The following is a 19,473-nucleotide window of genomic DNA, read 5'->3' as shown; positions in this document are numbered from 1 at the left end:
TGAGCGAAGACAATGGGGTTTTCTGCGGAGACAGCCAAGGCAGGTCAATCTTTCTTGGGTAGTTGAGTTCTACTCCAACTTCTACATACCAACCCTGCAGTCTGTTTATGTCTGGCAGAAGCAAGTCCCCATTACAGAAGAGGCCATTCAGCAAGTTCTGAGTCTTCCCCCTATTCCAGCAGGAATGGACACTTTTCAAGAAGCCACCCTTCAGCGCCAGCAATACCAATTTGACTGGGACTCCGTTCTCAGAGTCATTGCTTTACCTGGCAGCCGTTGGATCTACGGATACCACCGTAACCGCCCTAAGGGAATATTGGCTTTCACACTTACTTTGGAGGCTTGCGCATGGGCACAGATCATGTCCCATTACGTCTTCCCGAGCACTCATGAGTCCTCCTTCACTGCAGACATGGCTGTTCTACTATGGTGCATCCTTACAGACTAACCTCTGGATCTTTCAAGACACATCCGGCATGCTATGGAGCATGTACAAATTGCGGGCAACTTACCTTTCCCCGCCTTGGTCTCAACTCTTGTCTCAGCAGCCGGAGTCTCCTGCAGAGCTGGGGACACCAAAGCCATGCTTCCACGGGATGATCAATATGTCCCTAACGGGAAATACCTCAGACTTTCAGCAGCCACTACAAGCCAGCCTCATGAGCCGGTTGAAGATATTCCTTCTTCAACACCACAAGCATCTACCACTGAGAAATTGCTTCAGCAGATACTTGAAAAGTTGGATCGGCATGAACAGAAAGCAAAGATGAGAGAGCGCCGTAACGAGCGCCGATTCAAACACCTCAAGGAGCTACTCAAGGGACGCTACAGAGACTCAGACACCCCAGACTCCACTTCTTTTACCAGCACCGGGAGCCATGATGATCCCGACTGTGGAGATACTGCTACCAGCCCACCGCTGTTCCTGACAGACGGCACCGAGGACGGTGCAAAGCCTTAAGTGTGGGGAGGTCAGTCAGTACCTGACTTCCGGTGGTAAATTCTCTTCTCTGACACCAATAATTAGGATATTTTAGTTAGATTTTTCTTTCTTTTATAGAATAGAATAAAGTGATTAGAGTGATTACCCTATACACTAGAGATTAGAGCATACATACTTTATCAGTGAGGGTTCAATGCTTGAATTTTCATGTTTTCGGCCTTCATAAGCTATCTTCTTGCACTTTTATCAGTTTTATTACATGATGATAGAATTAGTGGAATTTGATTTGTAATTGTTTTGAAGGGCTTATTTACTTTTGATCAAGTGGATAATAATCATATAGTTGCATTTATTTATATATGTAGGATTGCATTGCATTTCATGAGTTTCTGCATGTTCATACTTATTTCCTTGTCTCCTTCAATTTAGCATGAGGACATGCTAATGTTTAAGTGTGGGGAGGTTGATAAACCACTAATTTATAGTTTATATTGTGTTTAATTGTGTGGTTTTGTCGTGATCCTTACCCACTTATTCATCAATTTAGCATGCATTTAGATTTCCTTCCTGATTTTATTACATGTTTGAAAATTGCTTCCTAGAGACTTTAATTATTTAATTTCAATTCTCCTTTATTCCATTCGATGCCGTAATCTGTGTGTCGAGTGTTTCAGGCTTCATAGGGCATGAATGAGACAGAGATTGGAGAGGAAGCTAGCAAAAATGGAAGGAACACAAGAATTTGAGGAGATAACCAGCGAAAAGTGACGCGGTCGCATGGCTCACGCGACCGCGCGAAGGAGCGCAAATCGCAGTGACGCGGCCGCATGGCTTGCGCGGCCGCGCGGATTGAAAAGCACAAGCAACGCGGTAGCGTGGACGACACGAACGCGTGAAGAGGAAAAGCGCCAGCGACGCATCCGCATGGACAACGCGATCGCGTGACATGCGCGATCTGCATAAACTGCAGAATCTGAAACCAGCGACTTTGGCCCAGTTTTCGGCCCGGAACAGCAGACTAGAGTCAGAGAATATGCAGAAACAAGAGACAATGCATTGAGTAGTTTTAGAGCTAGTTTTTCACTCTCTTAGGTTTTTCTCTCTAGTTTTTAGAATTCTAATTTTCAATTGATCTTAGCATTGGAATATTGAGAAGAGTTATTTCCTCATCAAGACTTCATCATTGCAGTTTGTTCTCTTCACTTGGTTTTATTCTTCCATGTCCTTTGTTATGTTCAATTTTGTCATTCAGATATTTTTATGATTAATTAATGCAAGGATTATTTCCTTCCAAGTTAATTTCCATTCCAATAATCATGTCTTCTTTTAATTCCTTTTCATGTGCCATGGATTCTTTAATTACAATGTGTGAGTAGTTTCATTACTTGATGGGGAGTTGATTAAAATGAACTCTTGAGTTGGAAGGATTGAAAGAAAAATTTGTAATTGGGTTAAATGTTGGATTGCTATCCTGTCACCGACGCCAATCCCTTTAAACTAAGTGGGTTGCAACTTGTGAACAGATCTGGCATTTCCACTTGTTTGACTTTCTCTTACCTAGTAAGGGATAACCAAACAGAACAACTATTAATTATAAATTAATCTTACAATCACACCATCAATGATAGAGATTCTAACCAATCAATTCCCAGTCAAGGCCTTTTATTTTTATTATTTAAATTTCCTCAAATTAAATCCCAATTTACTTAGCTCAACTCTTTTCGGAATATCTGATTAATAAAACAGCACACTTTTCTGCAACTCGTTGGGAGACGACCTGGGACTTAAACTCCCAGTAATTTTAATTTAAACTTTCTGTGACACATTTCTAAATTGATAGACAGATTCTCGGTGAGTTAAGAACTATACTTGTAACGTAACTATTTTAATAAATTTTTAATTCACCAGCTTCTGCATCTCCATCAAGTAGAAAGAAGATATGGCAATTAAACTCAATTGAAAATAATCAAGAAATAATGGAATCAAATAGGAAGTAAAAGAGTAAGGAAATTGAAAACAAACTAGATTCATAAAAACTTCACGGAGGTAGTAACTCTTTGTAATATTCAACTCAAAAGCATAAAACTAGGAATTCTAAATCTTAGAGAGAGGAGAGAGCCTCTTTCTCTAAAAACTACATATAAAACCTAAAATTATGTGAATGAAAAGTGTATGAATGAAAAAATGGATTCCCCCACTCTGTAGCCTTTAATCTGTATTTTCTAGGCCGAAAACTGGGTCAAAAATAGCCCCAAAATTATTGGGGGAGATTTTTGATACGTACAGCACGTGGCTCATGCGCGCGCGCCAGGTGCGACGCATGCGCGACATGTACGCGCATGCGTGGGTGACCAGATGGGCAAGGTGACGCATATGCGTCAGGGACGCGTACGCGTGGGGCAGGTTGTGCGTCCAGCACAATACCAGCGCCAAGCTGGCACAACATTCGGCCAAGGCATACTCTTACGCCAATTTTCAGGGGATGCGTGCGCCCCATGCACGCTGCTATGTGGATCGCCCAAATCGCATTGGACGCGCTAGCGTGCAGTACGCTTACGTGTGGGGTGGCGCTTTTGTCTTTTTTGTTTTTAATGTAGAATGTAGATGAATATGTAGAAATTATGAATGAACACTAATAAAAATAAAATAAAATAAAACTAAGAAGAATAAAAATGAAAGATCATACCATGGTGGGTTGTCTCCCACCTAGAACTTTTAGTTAAGGACCTTAAGGTGGACATTCGGAGAGCTCCTTGTCATGGTGGCTTGTGCTTGTACTGATACTTGAATCCCCACCAATGTTTGCAATTCTAATAACCTCTGGGATCCCAAACTAGGCGCATACAGCCGTCAAGCAATCTAAAGTAGGTGACAAGGCCCCAAGAGTATTGATTACTAGAATGAATTCTGGGGGTCCCAAACCTTGCTTTTGCACCCGTCTTCTTGTTGATTATCATAGTTCCAACCGGGTGGCAAGCAATTAGAATTCTCACTGAAGCGGCCAAACAACATCCTAGACCCATTCAATTGAGCCCTACACCAACCTTTGCATTTCAACTTGGAGCATACAACCATATTGAACCTTGCTTGACAACTCTTTCCACCCATCTCCCTCTTACTCTTAAAGCCATAGAAAGCTCTAAGTTGACCATCCGTCTCTAGTAGTCCATATTCAAGTGGAAAAGTAAAGGTCAATGATAAGAATTTTACCCACTTGAATGTTGTGTTGGGCGGTAATAGCCTTGGGAGAGGTGTTTCTAATGATCTTGCAAGCTCCACTCCCTTGTACTCTTCTTTGACAACTTCCACCTCTTTGCAAGCTTCTTCAATATCAACCTCTTCCTCTTGGTAGCTTTCTTCCAATTTAATCACTTCTTCATTGCTCACCAATGGCATAGGAGGTTGTGCTTCTTCTTCTTTAATCTCTATGTCAAGTCCAATGGGAGAGGATTCAATTGTAGATAAAGATTCATCAATGATTGAATCCATCCCTTGATCGACCTCCTCTAGGTCTTCAGCCATGATATGTCTTGGAGGTTGTACACCCTCCTCAACATCAATTTCAAGCATCTTGGAAGGAAGCTCTATGACTGGACTTTCCCATGGAGGTTCTGCATCTCCCAGGTCTTCAACCACTTCTTCCTCTTCAATACTTACCGCTTCGTCCAGTTATTTTAGTATAAAATTATACTTCTCCTTAATGATTTCCTTTCCATGACAACTTTTTTTAGCTACCCCTTCATCTTCAAGGGTCTCTCCTACCTCCACATTTTGGGCCTTCTCTTGCTCCTTTGGAAATAAGGCCGCGTGCAACCGATCCATTGCATTCCTAAGACGATCATTTTTCTCTTGTTCCATGTTAATAACATCATTGGGATCATGTTGCTCTTGGATTGATGGGTGTGGGTGCTCTTCCATGGAGGGTGGTGATGGGATGGAGAGATCATTATGTGGTTGAAAAAGAAGTGCACTAGAGCTTGAGGGTTGGGTATTCGAGGTAGAGGATTCGTCCATATGGGATATAAGATTTTGGAGTTTAGAGGTGAGACCAATGAGAGAGGTAAGTGTGTTCTCCATGGAGGTTTGGGGGGGGATAGGAGGGTTTATTTGTTGGGAGAAAGGGCTCATAACACGGAGGTGGTTCCTCTTGATAAGGATATGTAGATGGTGTATATTGTGGTGGTGGTTCTATGTATGGTTCATATGGTGATTGGTATGGTGGATAAGGGTTAGGGTCATATAAAGGTGAATGGTGAAAAGGGGTTTGTGAGTATGGTGGTTCAGAGTTATGTTTTGGGGGTGGTTTATAAGCATATGTTGGGGCTTGTTGGTAACTACAAGGGGGTCCACCATATCCATCATCTTGGTACGCACCCTGGAATGGCTCTTGACCATAGCAATTCGGTGGAGGTTGGTTATAGCGCATTGGAGGGGGTTGTTGCCAAGAGGGTTGATCAAATCCTTGTGGCTCCTCCCATTTTTGATTCTTCCAACCTTGATGCCTGTTCTCATTATAGCTTCCATTCCTTACAAGAACATTGGAACCAAACTTAAAGCCAGAGGGGGTGAGAATTCATAGTAGTTAATAAAAATTAAAAATAAAAAACAAATAAATAAGCAAAAACAAATATTTACAATAACCAATAATAAGGCACACGTTTGTAATTCCCCGGCAATGGCGCCATTTTGACGGACGGATTCTTGCGTGGTCTAGAATTTCACAAATGTAATCACGTTGAAAGTATAGTTTCTAAACCAACAAGAATCCTTTCGTACAAAAGATTGTTTGTCACGAGTAACAAACCCCTAATAAATAATAACCGAAGTATTTAAACCTCGGGTCATCTCTCAAGGAATTGCAGGGAGGTGTATTTATTATTGGTTATGAGTTTTTTGGAAAATTTGGAGTTTGGGCAATGGGCACATAAATGATTATAAATTGAAGCAATGAAAATTAACAAGAGGTTTTATGTAATTAAAATAAATAAAAAGCCTTGACTAGGAGAAGATTAATCTAAAGTTCTATCCTTGTTGGATTTCCCAAGATTAATTAGTAATAGGTTATTGTTCCACTTGGTTATCCTTCATTGAATAAAGGAAAGTCAAGTTGAAAGCCAACTTCTATTCACAAGAAAATAATCATTTTCCTTGGGAAGGGTTAGTGTTAGTAACTAGAAAGCTGGCCAACAACTTCCAATTACCAATTAACTCTTGAGTATTCCAACTCAAGGGTCTCAAATATTAATCAACTCCAAAGTCAAGTTGGGAGCCTACTCCATTGACATGGATGCCAAATTCACATTCATGTGAAGGGAGTAGAAAGAAGACATGGTAATTAAACTCAATTGAAAATAATCAAGAAATAATGGAATCAAATAGGAAGTAAAAGAGTAAGGAAATAGAAAACAAACTAGATTTATAAAAACTTCACGGAGGTAGTAACTCTTTGTAATATTCAACTTAAAAGCATAAAACTAGAAATCCTAAATCCTAGAGAGAGGAGAGAGCTTCTCTCTCTAAAAACTACATCTAAAACCTAAAATTATGTGAATGAAAAGTGTATGAATGAATGAATGGATTCCCCCACTCTGTAGCCTCTAATATGTGTTTTCTGAGCTGAAAACTGGGTCAAAAAAAGCCCAGAAATCGCTGATACGTACAGCACGTGGCTCATGCGTGTGTGCGCATCGATGGACTTTTCGCCAATGTACGCGTGCGCGTCAGGTGCACGTGCGCGTTGCTTAGATGCATGGCCGCTATGGCAAATTATATATCATTTTGAAGCCCCGGATATTAGCTTTTTAACGCAACTGAAACCGCCTCATTTGGACCTTTTTAGCTCAAGTTATGACCATTTGAGTGCGGAAAGGTCAGGGTTGATAGCTTTGCAGTTCCTTCAGCTTCTTGTATTCCTTCCACTTTTGCATGCTTCCTTTCCATCCTCTAAGCCATTCCTGCCATGTGATCTCTGAAAACACTTAACACACATATCAAGGCATCGAATGGTAATAAGAGAAGATTAAACATAGCAAAATTAAGACCAAAGAAGCATGTTTTCAATCATAGCACAAAATCAGGAAGGAAAATGTAAAACATGCAATTTACATGAATAAGTGTGAGAATAGTGGATAAAATCCACTCAATTAAGCACAAGATGTACCATGAAATAGTGGTGCATCAAGCATCATAGAGAATTTTAAACTACTTGTTTAACTGCTAGGTGGTATGGTGCGGATGAGGTTGCCATTTAGTTATATGCCTTCCCATTTTCTCTTGAGGGAATGGCAAAGCAATGGTTCTACACTCAACCCGAGAATGTTTTCACTAATTGGAATTTGCTTAGAAGGGAATTTTTGGACAAGTTCTTTCCATCAGAGGTCACTGATAGATTGAAGAAGGAAATCTCTTGCGTCATTCAAGGTGTATCAGAGACTCTCTATGAGTATTCAGAATGTTTTAGGAAGCTCCTTGATTCGTGCCCCTCCATCACATGATTGACGAGTTGGTGCTTATTAGTTACTTTTCCCAAGGCATGAAGCGTCAAGATAAGATCCTTTTGGATGCTTCGAGTACTGACTCTTTGACAAAGTACAAGACGGCGGTGGAAGCGTGGCAACTTATCACCGATTTAGCCGAGGCTACTCAACATGCAAGGCACAGGAATAATCATCCTAAGGATATTGCAGAAGTTTCCTCTAGTATCGAGTCCGCCCTCACCAAGACTTTGGGAGAGATGACCAATATTCTCAAGCAACTCCAACTCAATCAACAACAACCTCCACCTTCTCCACAGCAATAATGTCAACAATTAGTCCCTCAAAGAGTATGTGGGATTTGTGCTTGCTATTCTCACTATACCGATGAATGCCCACAACTCCAAGAGGACAACACCTTGGCGGCTGCCAATACTTATTACAACCATCTGAATCAATGGTACTATCAACAAGGTGGTAACTACAATCAAGGTGCTAACTACAACCAAGGTTGGCAAGATAATTCTAGCCAAGGATGAAGAGACAACTATAATCAAGGAGGAAGAGACAATGGTGGAAACTAAAGGTGGAACAATAATTACCAACAAAACCGGTATCAACAAAATCCTCTCTACCAACAACAAAACCAAGGTCAAACGTATCAACCACCTTACCAAAGGCAAGCTCAAGCACCTCAACTCAACCAACCATAAGTCTCCCAAATTACCTATCATCCTTCTTCCTCCAACCAAGATGAAACACTCCGTTCTATTCTTCAAGGGCAAAAAGAGCTTCAAACTACACTTACCTCTAGCCTCATAGGTCTCACCTCTACTTTCCAAGCTTTTATATCCTATATGAAACCACCCTCTACCTCCAATACTCAACCTTCAAGCTCTAGTGCACTTCCCTCTCAACCTTTACCTAACCTCAAGGGTGAAATCAATGACATCACCTTGAGGTCCGACACTACATTGCAAGAGAGGAGCCTTGAGGAGCCAAGCTCAAGAGAAGCCACTCGAGATGAAGATGTTGTTGAGGTAGAAGATGTTGAAGATGAGAATGAGGTACAAAAGACGGTTAAAGAAGAATTTGCCCAACCGAAGGGTGGAGCTTCTAAGGAAGAAACTGTTTTAAAAGAGGCTATTCCAACTCATTTTCCACACCTAGCTAGGAGGACTAAAAAGCAAATTGAGCTAGATCCCAAGATGGTGGATATCTTAAAAAAGGTTGAGGTAACTATTTCCCTTTTGATGCTATTCGTCAGGTTCCTAAGTATGCTAAGTTTCTAAAGGATTTATGTATGAATAAGGAGAAGATTCATGATTTACAAACTATTACTTTGGGTAGCTCAATTTCTGCTTTAATAGGTGTTATACCGAAGAAATGTGGCGATCCCGGTCCTTGTTTGGTTACTTGCACAATAGGTGGTATACAATTTGTTGATTGCATATGTGACTTAGGTGCTTGTGTTAGCATTATGCCGTTATCTGTTTATGATGCATTGAAGCTTCCACCGTTGAAAGGGTCGGCAGCCTGTTTTGTTTTGGCAGATAAAAGCATAATCTCAGTGGTTGGCATTGCGGAAGATGTCTTAGTGAGCATTAAGGGGTTGATTTTTCTAATTGATTTCTATATTCTTGAAATGCCCCTTAATGACTCTGAAAGACCATCATCTATCTTGCTTGGGAGGCTGTTCTTGAAGACCTCTTGGTTTAAATTGGATGCTTTCTTGGGTACCTACTCTTTTGACATTGATGGAAGAGCAGCGAGTTTCAATCTTGATGAGGTTATGAAGCATCTACCGGAGGACCATTCTATCTTCCGGTGTCATATGATTGATGATATTGTGGCCGAAGTCCACCATGGTATAGTTGATGAGAAGAACATGGTTCAAGGTGCAAGTGTGGGGAAATCTTCGGAATATGATGAAGACACCTTACCACCTCCAGTGCTATCGGATAATCAACTGCCAAGTCTTGAGCTAAACATGGAATTGAAGCCGCTTCCATCCCACCTCAAGTATGCTTATCTTGAAGACAATCAAAAGCTCCCGGTGATCATTGCAAAGGAGCTTGTTTCTCAACAAAAGGAGCGATTGCTTAATGTACTGCGAAGGAATAAAAAAGCTATTGGGTGGAGTTTAGCGGACATAGTTAGTATAAGACCTTAAGTTTGTGAGCATTGCATTTTTTTAGAGGAGGGAGCCAAGCCTATCCGTCAACCTCAAAGGAGGTTGAACCCCACAATTCTAGAAGTTGTGAAGAAAGAAGTGACCCGACTGCTTGAAGCCGACATTATCTATCCAATCTCAGATAGTGAGTGGGTTAGTCCGGTGCAAGTGGTTCCCAAGAAGTCCGGCGTCACCATAGTCAAGAATGAGAATGGGGAACTCATGACCACAAGGTTGCAGAATTCATGGAGAGTGTGCATCGACTACAGGCGCTTGAACTTGGCTACTCACAAGGATCACTATCCACTACCTTTCATCGATAAAATGCTTAATCGCCTGTCAGTCTGTTCTTTTCTTGGTCATGCAGGTTTCTACCGGTGGTTCATCAAGGACTTCAGTAAGGTTGCACTACCTTTTTCCCGTTTGCTGCAGAAAGATGTACAGTTTGACTTGAGTGAAGATTGCATGGAAGCATTTGACAAGATGAAGATTGCCTTAACCCAAGCTCCTATTGTGAGAGGGCCTGATTGGAGTAGGCCGTTCAAGATAATGTGCGACGCATCTAACTATGTGGTAGGAGCAACACTGGTTCAGCGCGAAGGTAAGGATCCCTATATCATAGCTTATGCTTCTAAGACTTTAGATGGTTCCCAGTCTAACTATACTACCACTGGAAAGGAACTTTTAGCAATTGTTTTTGCCTTGGATAAATTCCAGACTTATTTACTTGGAACCAAAGTGGTAGTATATTCAGACCATGCGGCTTTGAAATACTTGATAGCTAATAAAGAGTCAAAACCAAGGTTAATCTGTTGGATATTGCTATTGCAAGAGTTTGATTTAGAAATTGTTCCAAGGGTTACCTGAAACAGGAAGGTCGATCTTGGGCGAGATCTTTGGTTCTGGTCAAAGCTGCCGCACACGACTTATTGGAGTGGGAGGTGCTGTTGGTCCTTGATCACCGGGGGGTGGTGGTACCTGCAAGAGACTCCGATGCTTAAGTTAGTATCAGCTTTAGGCATGTTTTTTGTAGAATTGGAGTATGAGTTATACCTGGGTGCTCAATGTATTTATAGTGGTGTTTGATGATCTTCCTTAGTCTGTTATCTTATCTTATCTTTTATAGGTGAGATCATATCTTTGGCCAACCGTATCTTAGTAGGCGGTGGCTCTTCGTTTTGGCCTCCTTGGGCCTCTATGGCGATCTTTTGAGCTCTTTGTGAAGAGGTCGGTATTATGTCAACCTTTCAAGAGATCGGTCTAATTGTCTTCGGCCAATCCGGCCCTTATAGCTCAGACCAGTATATGAACACTGTCCCTGCTTGAGCTTCGACCTTTCCACGAGGTTGTGCTCATTTCTGAGCTTAGACCATTTTGGGGAAGTCATGTTTCAAGCATTTTCTTATCTGGTCGTGCCCGGGCTGCTCTCTTTTTGGGTAGATTTTGTGTTTTCAATGCTTTCGAAACGCAAAGCGTTTTTGCTTTTAAATGCTGCATCATTTTCGAGTGTGGCCGTTTTCTTGAATATCTGCGTGCACTTTTAAATCCTTTTAATTGAGCTTTTATTCTGTTGCCGTTTTGTTTCCCTCTTTTGTATTTTATTTGAAATCAAAGTGGGTTTTTTCCTTCTTCAGTTTCTTTGCTTCCATTTGCTTTTCTGGAGAAAGCCTCTTTGTCTTATTCCTTCGATTTTGCCCCAAGATTTCTTCTTTTCTGAGGTGCTTGTGAATCGTCCGTGATTTGCTGTGCATTTTTCGCTACTGCTTCTTCTTATTGCAGGTTGGTATTCTGGTTCGTGCACTTTGCATTCTTTTTCCTAGTCACGATTCTTCTGCTTAGTGTTTTGTTTCTGCTGCATGCTTCTATTTTTTCCTTTAAAGTTTTTATTTTTCTTTCATTTTTGTTTGTTTTGAAAAAGGTTGAGGCTTTTTTATTTTGATCTTTTGCGATTTTCTTGTTTGTTGAAAGGGCTAGGGTTTTGATTTTCTTTGATTCCTTGCGTTTCTTCTTTTCTGTGTCTGTATTGCCTCCAAATGGTGCCTTTGAGTTTCAGTGGTGATCCTTGCTTTTTGTGAACCTTGGGGTGCCCTTTGCTTGTTATGTTGTTTGATTGTTGGGTATTTTTTCATCTCCTTATTTCTGGCCGGGTTGCTTGCTAGTGATGCCTCTTTCATTTTCTTGCTGTAGGTGTAGTTTTTATATCTTCTCGTAGAAATATTGTCGAAATGTCCACAAAAGTTTCTCCTGGTATGGCTGACTGGTTAGATTCTATTGTGTTAGGATGTGTTATTGTGGCAGATCGGGAGTACTGTGAGAAGTTTAGGAGGTATCATAGGGTCTGTGTGAATAGGGAAGATGAGAAGAACTACGAGCTGGTGTCGCTTGACCCTGGGGAGAGGTTCATTTTTCCTCCCTTAAGTCAGGCAAATCGTCCCTTCTTTTATGCATATGATTGATTTTTTACCAAGTTAGGTATTACCCTTCCCTTTACTCAGTTTGAAAATGACCTTTTTTGGAACTGCAACCTTGCCCCTTCTCAACTTCATCCCAACTCTTATGCTTTTATGAAGATTTTTCAGCTACTGTGCCAGGAGTTGGGTGTCCAACCTTTCCTCAGTCTCTTTCTTTATCTTTCGTGCTGACTAAGCTGGGGACGGCCAAAAAGATGGCTTCTTGGATTTCCTTCCATGCTACCCAGGGAAAAAGGTGTCTTCTATTTTTGATGACTCCTTTCATGATTTTAAGATTTTCTACTTTAAGGTTCCGGCTGTGGATGATGTTCATCCCTTTTTTCTTTATGAGAATAAGGAACCCACCTTTCCCCTTTGGTGGCAAGAAGAGCCTGTAGTTCTTAAGTACTCGTGGGAGAGTCTAGATGAGGTAGAGAGGGCCTTTGTGGGTGTTTTGGAGGAGCACTGGGGGAAGCCTCCTCATATGGATACAAAGAAGATTTTAGGGGATCCTGCTCTTCTCCGTTCCGAGCTAGGTAGCGTCCGACTTCCTACAAAAAATATTTTACTGTCATTTTCTTGTCATTTGTCCATTATATAACTATTTTTGTGATTCCTTTTTTCAGAGATGGTTGCCAGCTCTGATTCAATGAAGGTCCTTCGCAAGACCAAGAAAACGGTGGCCGCCCAAAACATCCAAAGGAAGATATCGAGGGAGGGTTCTTCCCAGGTCCCGCCGAAGAAGCCAGACTCTAGTCCGCAGGGTCCAAGGAAGATCATCCCGACCCCTCAAGTTCGGGTGACCTCTACTAATCCGCCTCTGACAACTTCTGGTGCTGCCTCTTCCCCCTCTTCCATTGGGCCTTCTTCCAAAAGGTCGAGGACTGCCGGAGCTTATGATCTTGATGATAAGGACTTTAACGGCATGAACTTTGCTGCGGAGCATATTTCCCCATATGGCTTTGTCCTAACTGATGATGTGTCTATTCTCCACCATCTTGCCTTTATATCCAGTAACAGCATCTAGATGGCCAACCTTATTGCCATATTGTCGAGGGAGTTCAAGAAATCTCCTATCAATGCCACTAGTGCCTTTCTTGGGAAAGCCAAGACTGATTATGAGAGAGTGAAGGCGTTGAGGCTTGAGCTAGAAGCAAAAAATGTTAGGCTGGAGCTTGCTGCGGAGAAGGAGAAGGCCCGGGCTACTGCTACGGAGGCGGATGCCAACTTGGTTGAAGATATGGCGAAGAAGGCTAAGGAGAGCTACACTCGTACTTATGGTGAGCTTCTGGAGGTTAAGGAAAAACTCCAGTCTTCTTATGAGGATTATGCCGAGTTGTAAGGCCACGTAGTAAATGGCATGACCGCTCTGTACGAGAATTTGAAAGCTCAGGTCCGGGTTCTTGCTCCTGATGCCGACCTTACCCTGTTTAGTATGGATAACATTGTTGAAAATGGTAAGATCATGCTAGCTCATGACGACGATGAGACTCCTGCTCCGGATCCTCCTGCCAAAGCTTCTTCTGCTGAGAAGTCCTGACTTGAGGCCGACCCCGATGTGGAGATCTTGAACGGCCCTGATGGTGTTGTCGAAGCCATCCCGATTTCAGTCATTCTTCCTACTCCTCAGGATGCGGCGACAATAGCGAAGCTGGACCCCTTATGACTCTCCCTTTTTTTATTTCTCTTCTGATTATGTATTGGTATGGTCCGACTTGTGGACCTTTGAACTCTTGGTTTTGTAATTTTTTGGATAACTCTCTAACACTTATAGTTGCTCCCTAGCAACTTTTAGTTTTTAATCAAAGCACCTTTACTCTTAGGTTGCTGTTAGGTAACCTTCGAGTTTTAATGTTTTAATTTTTAAGACTTCTATCCTTGACTATTCTGGTAGTGTGTTGGCTTGGCTTTTGAGAAGTGTTCCCATCCTTAGGCTGCTATTTTACCCATTTCTGGTTTCCTTCTTGGGGTGGCATTCCGCTGTGGATTTTGGCCTAGACATTTACCAGAGTTAGGTGTTGGTCTTTTTTGACGTCCTTCCTGATGACCTCGGGGTAGTGTTCTTTCACGAACCTCTACCTTTTGTGTGTTTGTTTGTGCTTTTTCTAGTTGTGTTGACAACCTTGCCGAGTCGTATTATTATGCTTTTTGGCGATCTCGCCCTTGCAGTTTCGTGTTTGGGCTTTTAGTCGGTTTCTAATAACTTTCTAGGTAGTGTTCTTATTTAGAACCTTTTCTTTTCAATTTATTTGGATGACTTTTGAGCCTTATTCGGGTTTGAGATTGCCTTTTCTTTTCAAGTAGTGTCCATTTCGGACTCTTACTTTTTAGCTTGGCAACTTTGACACTTAAGTTTTCCAACCTTTTTGGACCTTTGTGTGGCTAGGTAGGTTTTGTTCCCTTTTTTCAGTGATCCTTTAGATGGTCCGACTTCTCTATCGGGCCTTTTCAAGTTATTTTTGCAACCCCGTTTTTTATCCGACCTCGTCAGGCCGCTTTATACGGATTGCTATTATAACTTCTTGCATTAATTTGGACCTCGTCTTTTTACCTTGCCGACTTTGCATGGTCGAGCGATGAATTCTGCGTTTTTCTGAGCATAAATTAACGCACCTTGGTAGGAAACTTTTTTAGGGAATTTCTATTTTTATTAGAATAAAATGCAATGACTAAAAAATGCGAATAAGAGTATATACATGTGTGGGATTAACCTATAAGTCGGGTCACCTTCAGGTCTTGGCCTGGTGCCTCATTAAAAAACCCTTTAGTGGGAAAATGAGCACACTTTGGCGTAAGACCTTTCTCTAGCTATAGTACCTTCTTAGGTTACAGGCATGCCATGATCTCGGGAGCTCCCGCCCTTGGAGGTCGGCTACCCTATAGTAGCCTTTTCCTCGTACTTCCGTGATCCGGTATGGTCCTTTCCAGTTAGCTGCTAGCTTTTCTTCTCCCGACCGACCTGTTCCGATGTCGTTTCGCATTAGGGTGAGGTCGTCGGTAGTGAAGCATCGTTGGATTACCTTCTGGTTGTACCTTAAGGCCATTCGACGTTTCAGGGCTTCCTTTCTAATCCGAGCTCTTTCTTGGACTTCTGGGAGTAGGTCGAGTTTTTCTTTTTGTGCTTGGGAGTTGGTATCCTCATTGTAGAAGATGACTGATGAGCGGATAATTTGTACCCTTTTTGGCATTATTTTTAGTATGTTTTTAGTAGTTTTAGTTGAGTTCTTAGTATATTTTTATTAGTTTTTAGCTAAAATTCACTTTTCTGGACTTTACTATGAGTTTGTATGTGTTTTTCTGTGATTTCAGGTATTTTCTGGCTGAAATTGAGGGACCTGAGCAAAAATCTGATCCAGAGACTCAAAAGGACTGCAGATGCTGTTGGATTCTGACCTCTCTGCATTCGAAGTGGATTTTCTGGAGCCACAGAAGCCCAATTGGCGCGCTCTCAACGGCGTTGGAAAGTAGACATCCTGGGCTTTCCAGCAATATATGATAGTCCATACTTTGCCCAAGTTTTGATGGCCCAAACCGGCATTCAAAGTCACCCTCAGAAATTCCAGCGTTAAACGCCGGAACTGGCACCAAAATGGGAGTTAAACGCCCAAACTGGCATAAAAGCTGGCGTTTAACTCCAAGGAGAGTCTCTACACGAAAATGCTTCATTGCTCAGCCCAAGCACACACCAAGTGGGCCCGGAAGTGGATTTTTATGTCATTTACTCATCTCTGTACACCCTAGGCTACTAGTTTTCTATAAGTAGGACCTTTTACTATTGTATTTTCATCTTTGGATTATTTTTAGATCCTTTGATCATCTTTGGACATCTAGTTCTTAGATCATTTGGGAGGCTGGCCTCACGGCCATGCCTAGACCTTGTTCTTATGTATTTTCAACGGTGGAGTTTCTACACACCATAGATTAAGGTGTGGAGCTCTGCTGTACCTCGAGTATTAATGCAATTACTATTGTTCTTCTATTCAATTCCGCTTGTTCTTTGTCCAAGATATCACTTGTTCTTCAACTTGATGAATGTGATGATCCGTGACACTCATCATCATTCTCACTTATGAACAAGGTGACTGACAACCACTTTTGTTCTACAAGCAATCAAGGCTCTAGTGTTTATCTCTTGGATTCCTGATACACGATGCATGGTTGATCGCCTGACAACCGAGTGCTCTCCTGACAAACGAGCCAGCCATTCCGTGAGATCAGAGTCCTCGTGGTATAGGCGATAACTGATGGCGGCATTCAAGAGAATCCGGAAGGTCTAACCTTGTCTGTGGTATTCTGAGTAGGATTCAATGATTGAATGACTGTGACGTGCTTCAAACTCCTAGCAGGCGGGGCGTTAGTGACAGACGCAAAAGGATCGATGGATTTTATTCCGGCCTGACCGAGAACCGACAGCTGATTACCCATGCTGTGACAGAGCATAGGCGACGTTTTCACTGAGAGGATGGGAGGTAGCCACTGACAACGGTGAAACTCTACATGAGCTTGCCATGGAAAAGAGTAAGAAGGATTGGATGAAGACAGTAGGAAAGCAGAGAGACGGAAGGGAAGGCATCTTCATACGCTTATCTGAAGCTCTCACCAATGATATACATAAGTATCTCTATCTTTATCTTTATGCTTTATTCGTTTATCACTATACCCATTTGAGTCTGCCTGATTGAGATTTACAAGGTGACCATAGCTTGCTTCATACCAACAATCTCCGTGGGATCGACCCTTACTCACGTAAGGTATTACTTGGACGACCCAGTGCACTTGCTGGTTAGTTGTGCGAAGTTGTGTTTATGCCATGGTATTGAGCACCAAGTCTTTGGAGCCATTACCGGGGATTGTTCTTGTGTATTAAAAAGTAGTGATCACAATTTCGTGCACCAAGTTTTTGGCGCCATTGCCGGGGATTGTTTGTGTATGGACAACTGACGGTTCATCTTGTTGCTTAGATTAGGTATTTTTTTTTCCGAAATTCTTGAAGATGAATTCTAGAGTTTCATGGTGATTTGTTGAAATCTGGCTAGCTGAGAAGCCATGTCTAATCTTATTGGACCGAGGTTTCAACTGATCATCACAATAGCTTGTTGATTTCCATCAATCTTGCTATTGGAGCAATGATCTGCTGAGGCTTGGCTGGCCATTGGCCATGTCTAGTGTTTTGGACCGAAGCTTTCTTTGAAAGCTTGGCTGGCTGTGAAGCCATGTCTAATTCCTGGATCGGAGTCTTAGACTAGCATTGCAATGATTCCTGGAAATTCAAATTGAGAATTCTGAAACCTTTATTTTCTATTTTCATATAATTTTCGAAAAAAGCACAAAAAATTTACAAAATCATAAAAACCAAAAATATTTTATGTTTTCTTGTTTGAGTCTAGTGTCTAATTTTAAGTTTGGTGTCTTGCATGCATTGTTTATTTGATCTTGGTTCTATTTTCAAGTCAATAGTACAGGGGACTGAAGATTCAAAACATGCAGCAGAGGAATTGCACAGAAAAACTGGGCGTTCAAAACGCCCAGTGAAGAAGGACAGACTGGCGTTTAAACGCCAGCCAGGGTACCTGGTTGGGCGTTTAACGCCCAAAAAGGTAGCATTTTGGGCGTTAAACGCCAGAATGGATACCATTCTGGGCGTTTAACGCCAGGATGGCACAAGGGGGAGGATTTTGTTTTTCAAATCAATTTTTTTCAAAGTTTTCAAAGTTTTTCAAAATCAAATCTTTTTCAAATCATATCTTTTCAATCAAATGTTTTCAAAATCAATTTCTTTCCTTTTTCAAAGATACTTACTAACAATTAATGATTTGATTGAACATTTCAAGTATGTTGCCTTTTCTGTTGAGGAAGGTTTAATGTTTGAATCATATCTTTTCTTGTTAGGCAAGTCATTAATTTTTAAAATCAAATCTTTTTAAAATTGTTTTTAAATCATATCTTCTCAATCACATCTTTTTAAAAAACCATAACTTTTCAATCATATCTTTTTAACCACATCTTTTTCAAAATAGTTTCAATCAAATCTTTTTAATTTCTAATTTCAAAATCTTTTTCAAAAATCACTTGATTTCTTTTCCACTTTGAGTTTTCGAAAATTATCAATCAATTTTTCAAAATGTTTTCAAAATCTCTTTGATTAATTTTCGAAAACTCTCTTCCTCTCTTCTCACATCCTTCTATTTATGGAGTATGACTCCTTCTTAATGCACAATTCGAACTCCATCTAATTAAAGTTCGAATTTTTCTCCTTCTTCTTTCTTCTATTTTTCTTTTCCTCTGACACCTCAAGGAATCTTTATACTGTGACATAGAGGATTCCATATTTTCTTGTTCTCTTCTCTTTCATATGAGCAGGAGCAGAGACAAAGGCATTTTTGTTGAAGCTGACCCTGAACCTGAAAGGACCTTGAAGCGAAAGCTAAGAGAAGCTAAGGCACAACTCTCTGTTGAGGACCTGACCGAATTCTTCAAAGAAGAAGACATGGCAGCCGAAAACAACAACAATGCCAACACTGCAAGGAAGGTGCTGGGTGACTTTACTGCACCTACTCCCGACTTCTATGGGAGAAGCATCTCTATCCCTGCCATTGGAGCAAACAACTTTGAGCTTAAGCCTCAATTAGTTTCTCTAATGCAACAGAATTGCAAGTTCCATGGACTTCCATTGGAAGATCCTCATCAGTTCTTAGCTGAATTCTTGCAAATCTGTGACACTGTCAAGACCAATGGGGTAGACCCTGAGGTCTACAGACTGATGCTATTTCCTTTTGCTGTAAGGGACAGAGCTAGAATATGGTTGAACTCTCAACCTAAAGAAAACCTGGACTCTTGGGAAAAGCTAGTCAATGCCTTCTTGGCAAAGTTCTTTCCACCTCAAAAATGGAGTAAGCTTAGAGTGGAAGTCCAAACCTTCAGACAGAAGGATGGAGAATCCCTCTATGAAGCTTGGGAAAGATACAAACAATTAATCAGAAAATGTCCTTCTGACATGCTTTCTGAATGGAGCATCATAGGTATTTTCTATGATGGTCTCTCTGAACTGTCCAAGATGTCTTTGGATAGCTCTGCTGGAGGATCTCTTCATCTGAAGAAGACGCCTACAGAAGCTCAAGAGCTCATTGAAATGGTTGCAAATAACCAATTCATGTACACTTCTGAAAGGAATCCTGTGAACAGTGGGACAAGCCAGAAGAAAGGAGTTCTTGAGATTGACACTCTGAATGCCATACTGGCTCAGAACAAGATATTGACTCAACAAGTCAATTTGATTTCTCAAAGTCTGTCTGGAATGCAAAATGCACCAAGCAGTACTAAGGATGCTTCATCTGAGGAAGAAGCCTATGATCCTGAGAACCCTTCAATGGAAGAGGTGAATTACCTAGGAGAACCCTATGGAAACACCTATAATTCTTCATGGAGAAATCACCC

General features: G+C 41.3%; 1 non-coding gene across 1 annotated transcript; it reads right to left on the bottom strand.

Annotated features, from left to right (window-relative positions):
- Positions 1-18,931: 18,931 nt before the first annotated feature.
- LOC130964763 (small nucleolar RNA R71) lies at positions 18,932-19,039 on the bottom strand. The gene has a single exon (XR_009080837.1). It is a non-coding gene; the product is annotated as a small nucleolar RNA R71 (small nucleolar RNA).
- Between the last annotated feature and the right edge of the window lie 434 nt (positions 19,040-19,473).

Source organism: Arachis stenosperma, chromosome 2 (assembly GCF_014773155.1).
Source record: "Arachis stenosperma cultivar V10309 chromosome 2, arast.V10309.gnm1.PFL2, whole genome shotgun sequence".
Classification (NCBI taxonomy): domain Eukaryota; kingdom Viridiplantae; phylum Streptophyta; class Magnoliopsida; order Fabales; family Fabaceae; genus Arachis; species Arachis stenosperma.
The sequence above is the reverse complement of the archived record's forward strand: the minus strand, read 5'-3'. Positions and strand labels throughout refer to the sequence as shown.